The 16,353-nt window shown below is 22.7% G+C and overlaps 1 protein-coding gene across 4 annotated transcripts in view; it reads left to right on the top strand.

The window, feature by feature from the left end:
* Positions 1 to 16,353, top strand: part of jim (zinc finger protein jim) — an 89,408-nt gene that overhangs the window by 14,104 nt on the left and 58,951 nt on the right. For all 4 annotated transcript variants that reach the window (XM_075308338.1, XM_075308337.1, XM_075308336.1 and 1 more), the window contains exon 2: positions 4,869 to 7,128. The gene's annotated coding sequence lies outside the window, so the exon portion shown is untranslated. The remainder of the gene's footprint in view (positions 1 to 4,868; positions 7,129 to 16,353) is intronic.

Genomic DNA, 16,353 nt, shown 5'->3' with positions numbered 1-16,353 from the left:
TTGAAATAGCGGGTAACCTGTTTTTCTAATGAGATGTTGAATTGAATTGAATTTTCTAGGAAAATTTTAAACTTTTATGTGGAATACTGGAGTCACCAAATTAAAATGAATATAAATTAAATAAAAAAAAATAAAATATAATGAAGTGAAAAGAAATAAATGAAATTCAATGGAAAAAACTAAAATAACATAAAATAAAATGCAAGAAAATAAAATAAATGAAATGAAATTAATAAAATGAAATAAAACAAAATCAAATAAATTAAATTAAATGAAATATAATTAAATTAAATTATATGAAATAAAATGAACTAAACTAAGAAAATAAAATAACATATAACAAACTAAAATAAGCTAAATTAAATAAATGAAATAAAATTAAATTAAATAAATTGAAATGAAATGTAACAAAATAAAGCAAAAACAAATAAAATAAATTGATATTATATTATATAAAAATAAAATAATATAATATAAAATAAAATGAAATAAAATAAACAAATAGATTAAATAAATACTATAAAATAGATTTAAAAAAATTAAATGATATGATATGATATGATATATGATATGATATGATATATGATATGATATGATATGATATGATATGATATGATATGATATGATATGATATGATATGATATGATATGATATGATATGATATGATATGATATGATATGATATGATATGATATGATATGATATGATATGATATGATATGATATGATATGATATGATATGATATGATATGATATGATATGATATGATATGATATGATATGATATGATATGATATGATATGATATGATATGATATGATATGATATGATATGATATGATATGATATGATATGATATGATATGATATGATATGATATGATATGATATGATATGATATGATATGATATGATATGATATGATATGATATAATATGATATGATATGATATGATATGATATGATATGATATGATATGATATGATATGATATGATATGATATGATATGATATGATATGATATGATATGATATGATATGATATGATATGATATGATATGATATGATATGATATGATATGATATGATATGATATGATATGATATGATATGATATGATATGATATGATATGATATGATATGATATGATATGATATGATATGATATGATATGATATGATATGATATGATATGATATGATATGATATGATATGATATGATTTGATATGATATGATATGATATGATATGATATGATATGATATGATATGATATGATATGATATGATATGATATGATATGATATGATATGATATGATATGATATGATATGATATGATATGATATGATATGATATGATATGATATGATATGATATGATATGATATGATATGATATGATATGATATGATATGATATGATATGATATGATATGATATGATATGATATGATATGATATGATATGATATGATATGATATGATATGATATGATATGATATGATATGATATGATATGATATGATATGATATGATATGATATGATATGATATGATATGATATGATATGATATGATATGATATGATATGATATGATATGATATGATATGATATGATATGATATGATATGATATGATATGATATGATATGATATGATATGATATGATATGATATGATATGATATGATATGATATGATATGATATGATATGATATGATATGATATGATATGATATGATATGATATGATATGATATGATATGATATGATATGATATGATATGATATGATATGATATGATATGATATGATATGATATGATATGATATGATATGATATGATATGATATGATATGATATGATATGATATGATATGATATGATATGATATGATATGATATGATATGATATGATATGATATGATATGATATGATATGATATGATATGATATGATATGATATGATATGATATGATATGATATGATATGATATGATATGATATGATATGATATGATATGATATGATATGATATGATATGATATGATATGATATGATATGATATGATATGATATGATATGATATGATATGATATGATATGATATGATATGATATGATGTGATATGATATGATATGATATGATATGATATGATATGATATGATATGATATAAAATATAACAAACTAAAATAAAATAAACTGAAATATATAAAATAAAAAAAACTAAATAAATAAATAGATAAGTACAATAAAATAAAAATAAAATAAATGAAACAATATAAAGTAAAAAGTAAAATAATACAAAATGAAATGAAACTAACTTAAACTAAAAGAAATAAAAATAAAATTAAGATATACATAATTTAATAAAATCAAATCAATTAAAATAAAGTAATCAAATCAATTAAAAAAATAAAATAAAATAATGAAATAAAAAATTAAAATTAAATTAAACAAAAAAAAAATTGAAATAAATGAAAAAATAAGACAATAAAAAATAAAATAAAATAAAATAATTTATTTTGAAACAAATAATGGAAACAAAATAAAATAAAAAAGTACGATACAAAATGGAACAAAATAAAGTAAAAACGACAATTGAATTAAACTAAAAGATATAAATACAATGAAATATAATGAAGTGAATAATATACAATAAAATAAATTAAAATAAATGAAACCAAATAAGGCAAAAAAAAAAAATAAAATGATTTGAAATAAAATACAAAAAAAAATCAAAATAAAATAAACAAACAAAATAAAATAAACTGAAATATGATATGAAATGAAATGACATAAATAAATAATAAATAAAGTAGAATAAAATGAATTAAAAAAAAATAAATGACGTAAAATAAAATTAAATTAAATAATATAAAATAAAATAAAAAAAACATATCAAAGCAAAAAAATAAAATAAATAAAAATTTATTTTGAAACAGATAATGTACAAAATAAATTAAAACAACATGAAATGAAATTAAACTAAATTAAAAGAAATAAATAAAATGAAATAAAATAAATGAAACAAAATAAGGCAATAAAAAATAATATGGTATGAAATAAAATTAAACAAAATAAAGTAAAATAATAATATAAAATAAAAATCTGAAAAACGAAAAGAAATAAAAATAAACAAGTATATACGGCCAGGCCGAAGCTTATGTACCCTCCACCATGGATTGCGCAGAAACTTCTACTGAAGACTGTCATCCACAATCGAATTACTTGGGTAGCGGTAACACTTGCCGATGGCAAGGTATCTTAAAATTTCCTAATACCGTAATATATACGACATAGTCCATACGTGGTATATATTAAACTAAAAAAGGCCGATTAAATACGTATATAATTAAGTTTAAAGTTTCTATAGAAATAAAATTTTGGCAATATAAAATTTTACAACATTTTCTATAGAAGTAAAATTTGGAAAAAATTTTCTATAGATATAACATTTTGACAATGTTTTGTATAAAAATAAAATTTTGGTAGATTATTTTTGGCTCGAGTGGCAACCATGATTATGAACCGATTAGGACCAATTTTTGTGTGATTGGTGATAGCCTATATATAACTATAGACCTATATGGACCAATTTTGGCATGGTTATTAGCGGCCTTATACTAACACCACGTTGCAAATGTCAACCGGATCGGATGAATTTTGCTCTTCTAAGAGGATCCGGAGATCAAATCTGGGGAACGGTTTATACGGGGGCTATATATAATTATGGACCGATATGAACCAATTCTTGCGTGTTTGTTGGAGACCACATTCTAACACCACGTTCTAAATTTCAACCGGATCGGATGAATTTTGCTCCTCCAAGAGGCTTTGGGGGTCGATTTATATGGGGGCTATATATAATTATGGACCGATATGGACCAGTTCTTGCATGGTTGTTAGAGACCATATACAAACACCACGTACCAAATTTCAACCGGATCGGATGAATTTTGCTCCTCTAAGAGGCTCCGGAGGTCAAATCTGGGGATCGGTTTATATGGGGGCTATATACAATTATGGGCCGATGTGGACCAATTTTTGCATGGTCATTAGAGAACATATACAAACACCATGTACCAAATTTCAGCCGGATCGGATGAAATTTGGTTCTCTTAGAGGCTCCGCAAGCCAAATCGGGGGATCGGTTTATATGGGGGCTATATGTAATTATTGACCGATATAAACCAACGTTTGCATGGTTGTTAGAGACCATATACTAACATCATGTACCAAATTTCAGCCGGATCGGATGAAATTTGGTTCTCTCAGAGGCTCCGCAAGCCAAATCGGGGGATCGGTTTATATGGGGGCTATATGTAATTATTGACCGATATAAACCAACTTTTGCATGGTTGTTAGAGACCATATACTAACATCATGTACCAAATTTCAGTTGGATCGGATGAAATTTGGGGTCCGTTTATATGGGGGCTATACGTAAAAGTGGACCGATATGGCCCATTTTCAATACCATCCGACCTACATCAATAACAACTACTTGAAATTTAACTAAACGAAACGAAATAAAGTTAAAATAAAATAAAATAAAATAAAATAAAATAAAATAAAATAAAAGAAAATAAAAGAAAATAAAAGAAAATAAAAGAAAATAAAAGAAAAGAAAAGAAAATAAAATTAAATAAAATAAAATGAGATAAAATGAGATAAAATAAAATAGAACAAAATAAAACAAAATGATATGATATGAAATGATGAGATTGAAAATGAAATACAGGTATATCAAAATAAATATTTTTCTCTTTTTTTTCTTCCTATAATATGGATGAATCGTTGACTTCGTTGATAACTGGGAATTGGGAATTTTTATAATTTAGTTAATTCCTTATTTAAAAGTTAATATATAATATAATAAACTCTCTATTTTGTTTCTAATTACAGGTGCTTTTTGACTGTTTGGAACATTTTTTAAAAACTTACGTTAAAACGTTGTTGATACTTATTAATATTTGTTTTGTTTGATTGGAAAAAAAAAAACTATACAAAAAACTTATAACGTCACAACCTAAACCACCTAGCCGATCTCAAAATCAATACAAACTAACCCTTGACGAAATTTAGGACTCAAACTCATCATCACTCTCTAATTACAAAAAAAAAAAAAAAACAACGCCCCACGATTGAAATAAAGTGCAATTTTATTTACGTTTACTTTAAGTTCATCTCTCTCTATATATATACAAAAAACAAATATAATTTTAATTAACTTTTAAGTTAAAAGTAAATTTCAAAAAAATCAAATACAAAAAGAAAAAATAGCAAAAATAGAAACGAAAATAGAACATATTTTTTATTTACCCAACATAACAAAATTCAATAACCAAAAAAAAATTAAGTTTATTGTCTCAAAATTTAACAAACAAAATTTAATAAAACCAAAAAATCAAAACCATACACACACATATATACAATAAAAAATAGAACCAGCAACAACAACAAAAACAACAGCAACAGAAACGAAAATAAGCAACAAATAAACCAGCAACAGTAACAACAAAAGGAAATAAGGAAGCCCCCTCCCAGAAACAACAATAAACTAAAAACAAACAAGAAATCAACAATACAACAATAAACCTGTAACAATAACAAAACAAAAACCACACAAACAAACCAAACAATAAATAATTAAATATAGTAACTTAAATAAAACGAAATCTAACAACAACAATAACAACCAAACCGCAACCAAGAAATCAATATAGCAGCAGCAAACTTTTTACAAAAATCTCCCTCTCCCAAGGAAATAAAATAAATTCACAAAAAATAATAAAAAAAGCAACTAATAAAACAAAAACTACAACAACAACAATAACAGCCAAACCAATCCCTCAATAATTGAAGAAAATCACATCTTAAAAAAAAAGAAATAATAAAATCGAATCCCAAAAAAAACCATAACAAACTAAACAAAAAAAAATAGTAAAGGAAAATTCAAAAGAAAATTTCGAAAAACTCCATTTCGGTATTAAATCGATACAAAAATTTTATGCAGTAAAATAGTTCACTATAATATCAGAAAAATCAAGCCCCAAAAATAAACAAACTTCCCCCGGAATCTAAGATATATCACAATACCAAGCAAAACCATCAAAATTCAAACCATCAAAAGAAAATAGCCAAAATTTGTTAAATTTTGTAAAAAGACCCAACAAAAATTTTTCATAATTCTCTTTACCCTCTTCCAAAACCAAAACAAAAAAAATCATTGAACTTTTTCCAAAAAATAAAAAATCCAAAATAAATCGTATTATTTTCGTATTCTAAGTTTGTGATTGTTTTCGCCTGACAAGGACCCAAAAAAAATGTTTCTTTAAAACAAGTCAAAATCACAGCACAGTGTTCTGAAAAATACTCGAAAGCGAAAAAAGACCTTTTTGAAAAAAATCTAAAAAAAATACGAAAGCCTAGAAAAGCTCACTCAAAAACAACAAAAACAATTTGGAGGAAAACCAAACAAAGCAATCCTTTGTAGAAGGGGATGAAAATCCCCTTTCTTCTCAAAAACCGAAAAAACTCAAATAAAACTTAAATGTTTTTACTAGAAATCAAATGCAAAATTGAATAAATAAAGCAAAAATAAAAAAACCTTTTGATAAACAATTTGTGGAAAAAATAGAAATCCAAATTTTGGAAATAAGGATCACATTTCTTTACCAAAAATTTAAAAAAATCCCCTTTTTTGGAAACAAAAATTAAGGATACCACCCCCCGGAGAAAAACATCTCCCCCGTATTTGATCAAACAAAAATTAAATTTTGACTATATATACAAAAACTCATAAATTTATATTATTATAACCAAAATCATAAAACAAAAAACAAGAACTAAAACGTTAAGCAAATATTCTAAGGTATTAATTATAAATAAAACACAGATTATATGAATGTCTTAAACAAGCCCCTAAACATTTTACTGCATTAAAATTAACACAAAATAACAAAAAGTTAAAACTAAATAAATACCACTTCCAAAACTAAACAAAAACCAGAAACTCAAAATTTTGTTTTTGGCCGAATCTCCGAATCGAATCTCCAGTTGCTGTAATTATCATTCCCCAAAAGTGGATAGCTCAAAACCTTGAAAAAAAATTATTTTTGGTAATTCAAAAATTAACATAGTTCAGGACATAAATATCAAAGGGGTAAGTAAATATATTAACATATAATAAATAAATATATTAAATGATCGTCATAATTACAAAATTTTTGAATTTTTAAAAATAATGTATTTTGGGGTATTATTTAATTTTTGGGAGTCTTTTTTTCATATACAAAATTAGCGTTATATCTTAAAATGCAATAAAACCCCGAAATAAAAAATTAAATAATGTCACAAAAATTATTTTACGGGACCTTATTTAATCCTCAATATTTTATTTCTATAGGCAATTTGTTCAAAATATTATTTCTATAGACAAATTTCTCAAAGCGTGTCTGAAACGTTTGATCTTAAATATTTTGAAAAAATTCCAAATTTTGTCGACAAAATTTGAATAATATATACCATTTAATTAATTAATAAAATTTTGAGAAATTTTGCTACAGATATAAAATTTTGTCAAAAATTTTTTATAGAAATAAAATGTAGAAAAATTTTTCTATAGATGTAAAATTTTGACAAAATTTTCTATAGAAACAAATTTGACAAAATTTTCTATAGATAAAAAATTTTTGACAACATTTTCTATATATAAAAAATTTTTGACAAAATTTTCTATAGATAAAAAATTTTTACAAAAGTTTCTGTAGAAATAGAATTTTGACAAAATATTCCATAGAAATAAAATGTTGACAAAATTTTCTATAGAAATAAAATTTTGTACAAAATTTTCTATAAAAATAACATTTTGACAAAATTTTCTATGGAAATAAAATTTTGCAAAAATTTTCTATTGAAATAAAATTTTAAGAAAATTTTCTATTGAACTAAAATTTAACAAAATTTTCTATAGAAATAAAATTTTGCAAACAAATTTTATAGAAATAAAATTAAGAGAAAATTTTCTATATATATAAAATGTAGAAAAAATTTATAATGGAAATAAAATTTTGACAAAAATTTATAATGGAAAAAAATTTGACAAAATTTTCTTTAGAAATAAAATTTTTGACAAAATTTTCTATAGAAAAAAAATTTTGCAAAAAAATTGTATTATTGTTACAACAATAATGATCGAAGAGAAACCAACAGTAACACATAAAACGAATAAAAAATTTTATAGAAATAAAATTTTGTCAACATTTTCTATAGAAATAAAATGTACAAAAATTTTCTATAGATGTAAAATTTTGACAAAATTTTCTATAGAAATAAAATTTTAACAAAATTTTCTATAGATAAAAAATTTTTAACAAAAGTTTCTATAGAAATAGAATTTTGACAAAATATTCCATAGAAATAAAATGTTGACAAAATTTTCTATAGAAATAAAATTTTGTACAAAATTTTCTATAAAAATAACATTTTAACAAATTTTTCTATGGAAATAAAATTTTGCAAACATTTTCTATTCAAATAAAATTTTAAGAAAATTTTCTATAGAACTAAAACTTGGCAACATATTGTATAGAAATAAAATTTTGAGAAAATTTTCTATAGATATAAAATTTTGACAACAATTTATAATGGAAATAAAATTTTTGACAAAATTTTCTTTAGAAATAAAATTTTTGACAAAATTTTCTATAGAAATAAAATTGTGCAAAAAAATTTTATTATTGTTACAACAATAATGATTGAAGAGAAACCAACAATAACAAACAAAACGAATAAAAAATTTTTTATAGAAATAAAATTTTGAGAAAATTTTTATAGAAATAAAATATAGGAAAAATTTATAATGGAAATAAAATTTTGACAAAATTTTTTATAGAAATAAAATTTTGACAAAATTTTCTATAGAAATAAAATTTGTACAAAATTTTCTATAAAACTAAAATGTTGAACATTTTTCTATAGAAATAGAATTTTCTTTAGATATGTAGAAAAATTTTCTATAGATAAAAATTTTTAACAAATTTCCTACAAATAATAAATTTTTGACAAAATTTTCTATAGAAATAAAATTTTTGACAAAATTTTCTATAGAGATAAAATTTGGCAAAAAAGTTTTATTGAAATAAAATTTTGAGAAAATTTTCTATAGATATAAATTGTAGAAAAAAATTATAATGGAAATAAAATGTTGACAAAATTTTCTATATAAAAAAAAATTTGGCAAAACTTCTTATAGTAATAACAGTTTGCAAACATTTTCTATAGATATAAATTTTTGACAAAATTTTCTTTAGAAATAAAATTTTTGACAAAATTTTCTATAGAAACAAAATTGTGCAAAAAAATTTTATTATTGTTACAACAATAATAATTGAAGAGAAACCAACAATAACAAACAAAACGAATAAAAAATTTTTTATAGAAATAAAATTTTGAGAAAATTTTTATAGAAATAAAATATAGGAAAAATTTATAATGGAAATAAAATTTTGACAAAATTTTTTATAGAAATAAAATTTTGACAAAATTTTCTATAGAAATAAAATTTGTACAAAATTTTCTATAAAACTAAAATGTTGAACATTTTTCTATAGAAATAGAATTTTCTTTAGATATGTAGAAAAATTTTCTATAGATAAAAAATTTTTAACAAATTTCCTACAAATAATAAATTTTTGACAAAATTTTCTATAGAAATAAAATTTTTGACAAAATTTTCTATAGAGATAAAATTTGGCAAAAAAGTTTTATTGAAATAAAATTTTGAGAAAATTTTCTATAGATATAAAATGTAGAAAAAAATTATAATGGAAATAAAATGTTGACAAAATTTTCTATATAAAAAAATTTTGGCAAAATTTCTTATAGTAATAAAATTTTGCAAAAATTTTCTATAGATATAAAATTTTGATAAATTTTCTAGAGAAATAAGATATTGACAAAATTTTTTATATAAATAAAATTTCGGCAAAATTTCTTATAGTAATAACAGTTTGCAAACATTTTCTATAGATATTTAAATTTTGACGAATTTTCTATAGAAATAAAATTTTGCAAAAATTTTCTATAGATATAAAATTTTGATTAATTTTCTATAGAAATAAAATGTTGACAAAATTTTCTATATAAATAAAAATGTCGGCAAAATTTCTTATAGTAATAACAGTTTGCAAACATTTTCTATAGATATAAAATTTTGACAAATTTTCTATAGAAATAAAATTTTGACAAAATTTTCTATAGAAATAAAATTTTGACAAAATTTTCTATAGAAATAAAATTTTGAGAAAATTTTCTATAGAAATAAAATTTTGAGAAAATTTTCTATAGAAATAAAATATTGTTAAAATTTTCTATAGAAATAAAATTTTGTATAAAATACGAAATACTGAATAAAAACTGTGATTTTTTTTTTGATTTGGAAGTTTTTGGCTTGATAGCCAAGCGTCTTAACTCCTTTTGATTTCTATAGTAAAATATTTTACCAAACGAAAAGAACTGTACTTAAAATCAACATTTTACCAATAAATAATTATTTATATACTATATAATCTCCTTTTTTACATTTTTGTATTTGTTGATTGTATATAGAAAAAGCGAGAGGAGGGGGTTAAAAATAGGATATTATTATTTCCTACATATATATCGTTGTTAAAATCCATAAGCATATTTAATGATTTCAATATAGTTGAACGATAATAATATGTAGCCGTATTAAAAATTGTTGCTGCCTATACCTATAGGCTGATTAATTTGAGTTTGGCTGTATGGGATGGTTGCAAAAAGGGGAGGAAACGGAAATTAAATATGAATTCAAATTAAATTCAATGTACGACTCTCACATTGTTTGTTGCCATCATCATTAATGAAGCCTGACTCTCTCTCTCCTCTATACATGTGTATGTGTGTGTTGTTGGTTAAACATATGTGTATACTTGTAGTGGGTATTTCTCTGGACATACTCACATACAACACCCAATGCATAGCATACGACGATGCAGTCAACTGCATTTGTTTCGATAAAAAAAATATATTAGCAACAATAAAAAAAAATTTCGGCTAGTCCATTGCATTCCAAAGTGACCCAAGTTTTTCTGAAGCATCCTTGGGATGCCAACCAGCCATCCGTCCATCCATATATAATTTTTTGTTTTATTTACATGCATTTGTATATAAGGATTTATATTAAAAGCAGGTCTATGTATTGATGGGGTTGGTTTTTTTGGGTGCTCCCAATGTCATGGCATTAACCATTGCATCCTTATACATCCTTTCGTTGGATGGGCCTATTGTGCATACATATACATTTACACAGTTTGAAATGCATTGAGGATATGCATCCTCTGGATGCATTTCGGGCTAGAGCTCTCAACACCGGCGCCAGCACCCAATTGTTCGAGAACTTTTTTGTGTTTTCTCATATCTGTGCGGATTGTGCGTTGGCCATTGTTGATGGGAATACCACAAACAGCAAAAACTTTGCATGGCCGGCCATAAGGGGGCTTATTGAACGAGCCCATCCTGTAAAGGCCATTTTTGCACTGTTAATAGGGTGGTGAACACATGTATGGCCATTATGTTGCCAGGGGAAGAAATGGCAAAGGGTGAGCCAAATGGATGGATAAAAGCCTAGACATTTAAAATTGAGGGAGACAGTGATATATAGACAAGAGAATGGGTTTCTCCCTATGAAATCCCGGGCTATGTATATATGTAAAAAAAAATAATAATAAATAAATAAGCAGACATAGAACGAATTGTGCGTTTATACATATGCATTTCGCAGCGTGATGGGCAGGGGGATGACTACAGCTTGGCTTTGACTGGATAATGTTGATATTTTCGATTTCTGTTTTTTATCCTAGCGACGAAATTCCCTCATTCCTTGTCTGAAAGACAATTTTTGGAAACCGTAATGAGGATTTTTTTTTTTTGTTTTGCTGAGGGGGGTCATATGAAAGAAGTTCTAGAGCTATACAATTAATGCTGGTCAAATTGATGGCGGTCATTGTCAGTAAATATCCATGGCAATAGCAAAATCCCTGGACTTTGCTGTTCCAAAATGGTTTGGGAAAAATTTTAAATTTCATTGCAAACCAAACCAAAAAAAAAAAAACGAATCCACATTTTCTCTCTCTATCCAAATTAACGCACCCAAGAGTATAGCCATTGTTGAGTATGTAAAACGCAACTGTACTTTTTATGGCAAATATTTTTTATACATCATCATCAAAAAAACAATTGGTTGTGATAGATGTTGAATTATACATGGATATTTTATATGTATGCATATAACAAATATAAATGATTATACATATATACATGGAGTCATATGAAATCAGGCAAACAAACGAAATATAATAAATTAATTAAAAACATATAAAAATGTAAATAATATCGAAATCAAGCAAACAAACAAAAATATAATAAATTAATTAAAAATATATAAAAATGTAAATAATATCGAATTCATTACATAGATAAAAATTGCAACTCTCCATCTATAGATGCTAGAGATGGATATATATGCATCAATAAATGCTTATACATAATTATGTTTATATACAAATGTATCTATACTTAAAAAAAAAAACGTTTATATACATAACTACACTTAATGAGATAAATTTTAATTCACATTTGGGAGGGGCCAAAATAGAAATTTTTGTAGAAATATTATTTTTATAGCAAATTTTGTGGAAAATTTTGCCAATATTTTATCCCTAGAGAAAATTTTGTCAAAATTTTATTCATAGAGAAAATTTTGTTAAAATTTTATTTCTAAAAAAAATTCTGTCAAAATTTCCCTCCCTTAAGCAATTTTTGTCAATATTTTATTCCTAGAAAAATGTCTGTCAAACGTTTACTCTTAGAAAAAAATTTTGTCCAAATGTTATTTCTTTAGAAAATTTTGTTCAAATTTTATTTCTTTAGAAAATTTTGTTCAAATTTTATTTTTACAGAAAATTTTCTCAATATTTTATTTTTATGGAAAATTTTGTTCAAATTTTATTCTAGAGAATATTTGGTCCAAATGTTATTCCTAAAGAAACTTTGTTTTTTTATAAAAAAATTGACAACATTTGATATATTTGGAAAATTTTCTCAAAATTCTATTTTTTAGAAAATTTCGTTCACAATTTTTTTCCCAAGGAAAATTTTGTTAAAATGTTATTTTTATAGAAAATTTTGTAAAAAAAATATTTTTATAGAAATTTTTCAAAATTTTATTCTTAGAGAAAATTTGTCAAATTTTTATTTCTATTTAAATTTCTTTTTAAAGAAATTTTTCAATTTTCAATCTTTTTTTTAGAAAAAAAAATTGACAACATTTTATATATTTGGAAAATTTTCTCAAAATTATATTTTTTTAGAAAATTTCGTTCATAATTTTTTCCCAAGGAAAATTTTGTCAAAATGTTATTTTTATAGAAAATTTTGTAAAAAAAAAATATTTTTATAGAAAATTTTCTACATTTTATTCTTAGAGAAAATTTTGTCAAATTTTTATTTCTATTTAAATTTCTTTTTAAAGAAAATTTTGTAAAAATTGTATTTTTATAGACATTTTTGTCAACATTTTATTCCTAGAAAAACTTTATCAATACATTATTTTTATAGAAAATTAAGTCAATATTTTATTCTTAGACAAAATTTTATTTCTATAGAAAACTTTGCAAACATTTGTTTTCTCTACAATAATTTGTAAAAATGTTATTCCTAAGAAAAATTGCAACAAATTGTGGAATAATAATTTTTAAAATATTGAATTTTGTTTTATTTCGATTTTTATAGAAGTTTGTGTTGAAATTTTATTGTTCGGGAAATTTTTAAAAACAAATTTTATTCCTAGAAAAAAACTTTTCCAAATTTTATTCTTAGAGAAAATTTTGTCAGAATTTTATACCTAGAGAAAATTGTTTCATAATTGTATTCTTAAAAAAAATTGTCGAAATTTTATTTTATTTTATAGAAAATAATTTTTATTTTTATTCCTAGAAAAATTTTTGTCAAAATTTTATTCCAAAAAAAAATTTTGTCAAAGTTTTTTCCTGGCAAAAGTGGAGTGGATCTTTTACAATCTTCAAATTCTAATAGACTTTTGATAGTTTTGGAAATCGGGTCAAATCGACCAATCAATTTTTAAAAGCCTTTTGACGAAAAATTCGAAAATGCGACGTTAGATAAAAATTGGGAATATAATCACGGTTGCCACTGGACTCAAAAATACTCTACCAAAACTTGAAGAAAATTTTACAAATAAACAAAAAAAAAAAAAAAAAATTGTCAAAATTTTATTTTTTATAAAAAATGTTTTTTCATAGTAAATTTTGTCAAAATTCTATTTCTAAACAAAAAAATTTCGTAAATTTTATTTCTATATTTTTATTTCTAAACAAAAAATAATTTTTATTTTTATTCCTAGAAAAAATTTTGTCAAAATTTTATTCCAAGAAAAAATTTTGTCAAACTTTTTTCCTGGCAAAAAAGGAGTGGATCAATCAATCTTCAAATTCTAATAGACTTTTGATAGTTTTGGAAATCGGGTCAAATCGACCAATCAATTTTTAAAAGCCTTTTGACGAAAAATTCGAGAGGCGACGTTAGATAAAAATTGGGAATATAATCACTGTTGCCACTGGACTCAAAAATACTCTACCAAAATTTGAAGAAAATTTTACAAATAAACCAAAAAAAATTGTCAAAATTTTATTTTTTTATAAAAAATGTTTTTCATAGTAAATTTTGTCAAAATTCTATTTTTAAACAAAAAAATTTCGTAAATTTTATTTCTATATTTTTATTTCTAAACAAAAAAATGCCGTAAATTTTATTTCTATAGAGTATTTTGTTACAATTTTACTACTATTTTTTTTTTCAAGATTTTATTCCTAATTTTTTTCTTCAAAATGTTATACCTAGAGAAAATTTTATCAAAATGTTATTTTACTCCTAAAGATAAGTTTGTCAAAATTTTATTTCTAGATAAAATTTGGTTAAAATTTTATTTTTATAAAAAAATTTTATTTTTAGTGATAATTATGCCAAAATTTTATTCCTAGAGAAAACGTTTTTACAAAATTTGACAAAAAATTTTATCAAAATTGTATTCCTAAATAAAATTATTCATAAAGAAAATTTTATTTGTATAGAAAATTTTTCCAACATTTTATTTTTGTAGGAAATTTTGTTTTATTCGTAGAGAAAATTAAATCAAAATTTTGGTTCTAAAAAATGTTGTCAAAATTGTATTCCTAGTGAACATTTTTTAAAATTGTATACCTAAAAAATGTTGTCAAAATTTTATTTTTATAGAAAATTTTGTCATGATTTTATTCTTATAGAAAATTTTGTCAAAATTGCATTCCTAGGCAAAATGTTATTCTTAAAAAAAAATAATGCCAATATTTTATTCCTTGAAAAAATTTTGTCAAAATTTTATTCCTAGAGAAAATTTTGTAAAAATTTTATTTCTAGAGAAAATTTTGTCAAAATTGTATTCTTATTTTATTTTTACAGAAAATTGTGTCAAAAATGTATTTCTATTGAAAATTTTGTACAAATTTTATTTTTATAGAATATTTTATCAAATTTTTATTCCTAAAGAAAATTTTGTCAAAATTTTATTCATAGAGAAAATGTTGTAAAAGTTTTGCTTCTAGAAAAATTTTTGACAAAATTTTATTTAATTGAAAAATTTTCTCAATAATTAATTTTTAAAAATTTTGTCAATATTTTATTCCAAGAAGAAAAATGTTGTCCAAATTTTATTCCAAAAGAAAATTTTGTCAAAATTTTATTTTTAGAGAAAATTTTGTAAAAATTTTATTTCTAGAGAAAATTTTGTCAAAATGTTATTTCTTTAGAAAATGTTGTAAAATGTTCATTTCTAGACTAATAATAACTAACGTGGTATTATATAGGCTGAATAATATTTACATACGTTGTGCGGTTAAGAATTTGGTAAGCTAACCTTGCTCCAAAGGAGCTTCATGAAAATGGGGGTAAATCTGAGAGTATGAATAGATGATGATTTCATGTAAAGTTATTCTGTTTAATGGCACCTCAAAGTCTATTTTTTTCCATTTTATGAAAACGTAGAAAACTCAAAAACTAATAATGTCAAAAAATCGGTTTTTTAATTCTGATTAAAATTTCTGTTCACTTTTGTTCATTCTTAGAAATTCGAGCAACTCTCTCGTTCTTTCTCTCTAAGAAGTTTAATAGGTCCTATAGAAACTCGCCATTCTTGATCAGTTTAATTCAACCCTGTTCACCATTCTTCTCACAAAAATTGTATTACTCTTAGAGATTCCAGCAACTGCCTCGTTCTGGTTCTCTTTAAAATTTGTCTCAACCTTTATATAGA

Source organism: Haematobia irritans, chromosome 4, assembly GCF_050003625.1.
Source record: "Haematobia irritans isolate KBUSLIRL chromosome 4, ASM5000362v1, whole genome shotgun sequence".
NCBI lineage: Eukaryota > Metazoa > Arthropoda > Insecta > Diptera > Muscidae > Haematobia > Haematobia irritans.
Note: the sequence above shows the minus strand (reverse complement) of the source record. Positions and strands in the feature narration are given on the sequence as shown.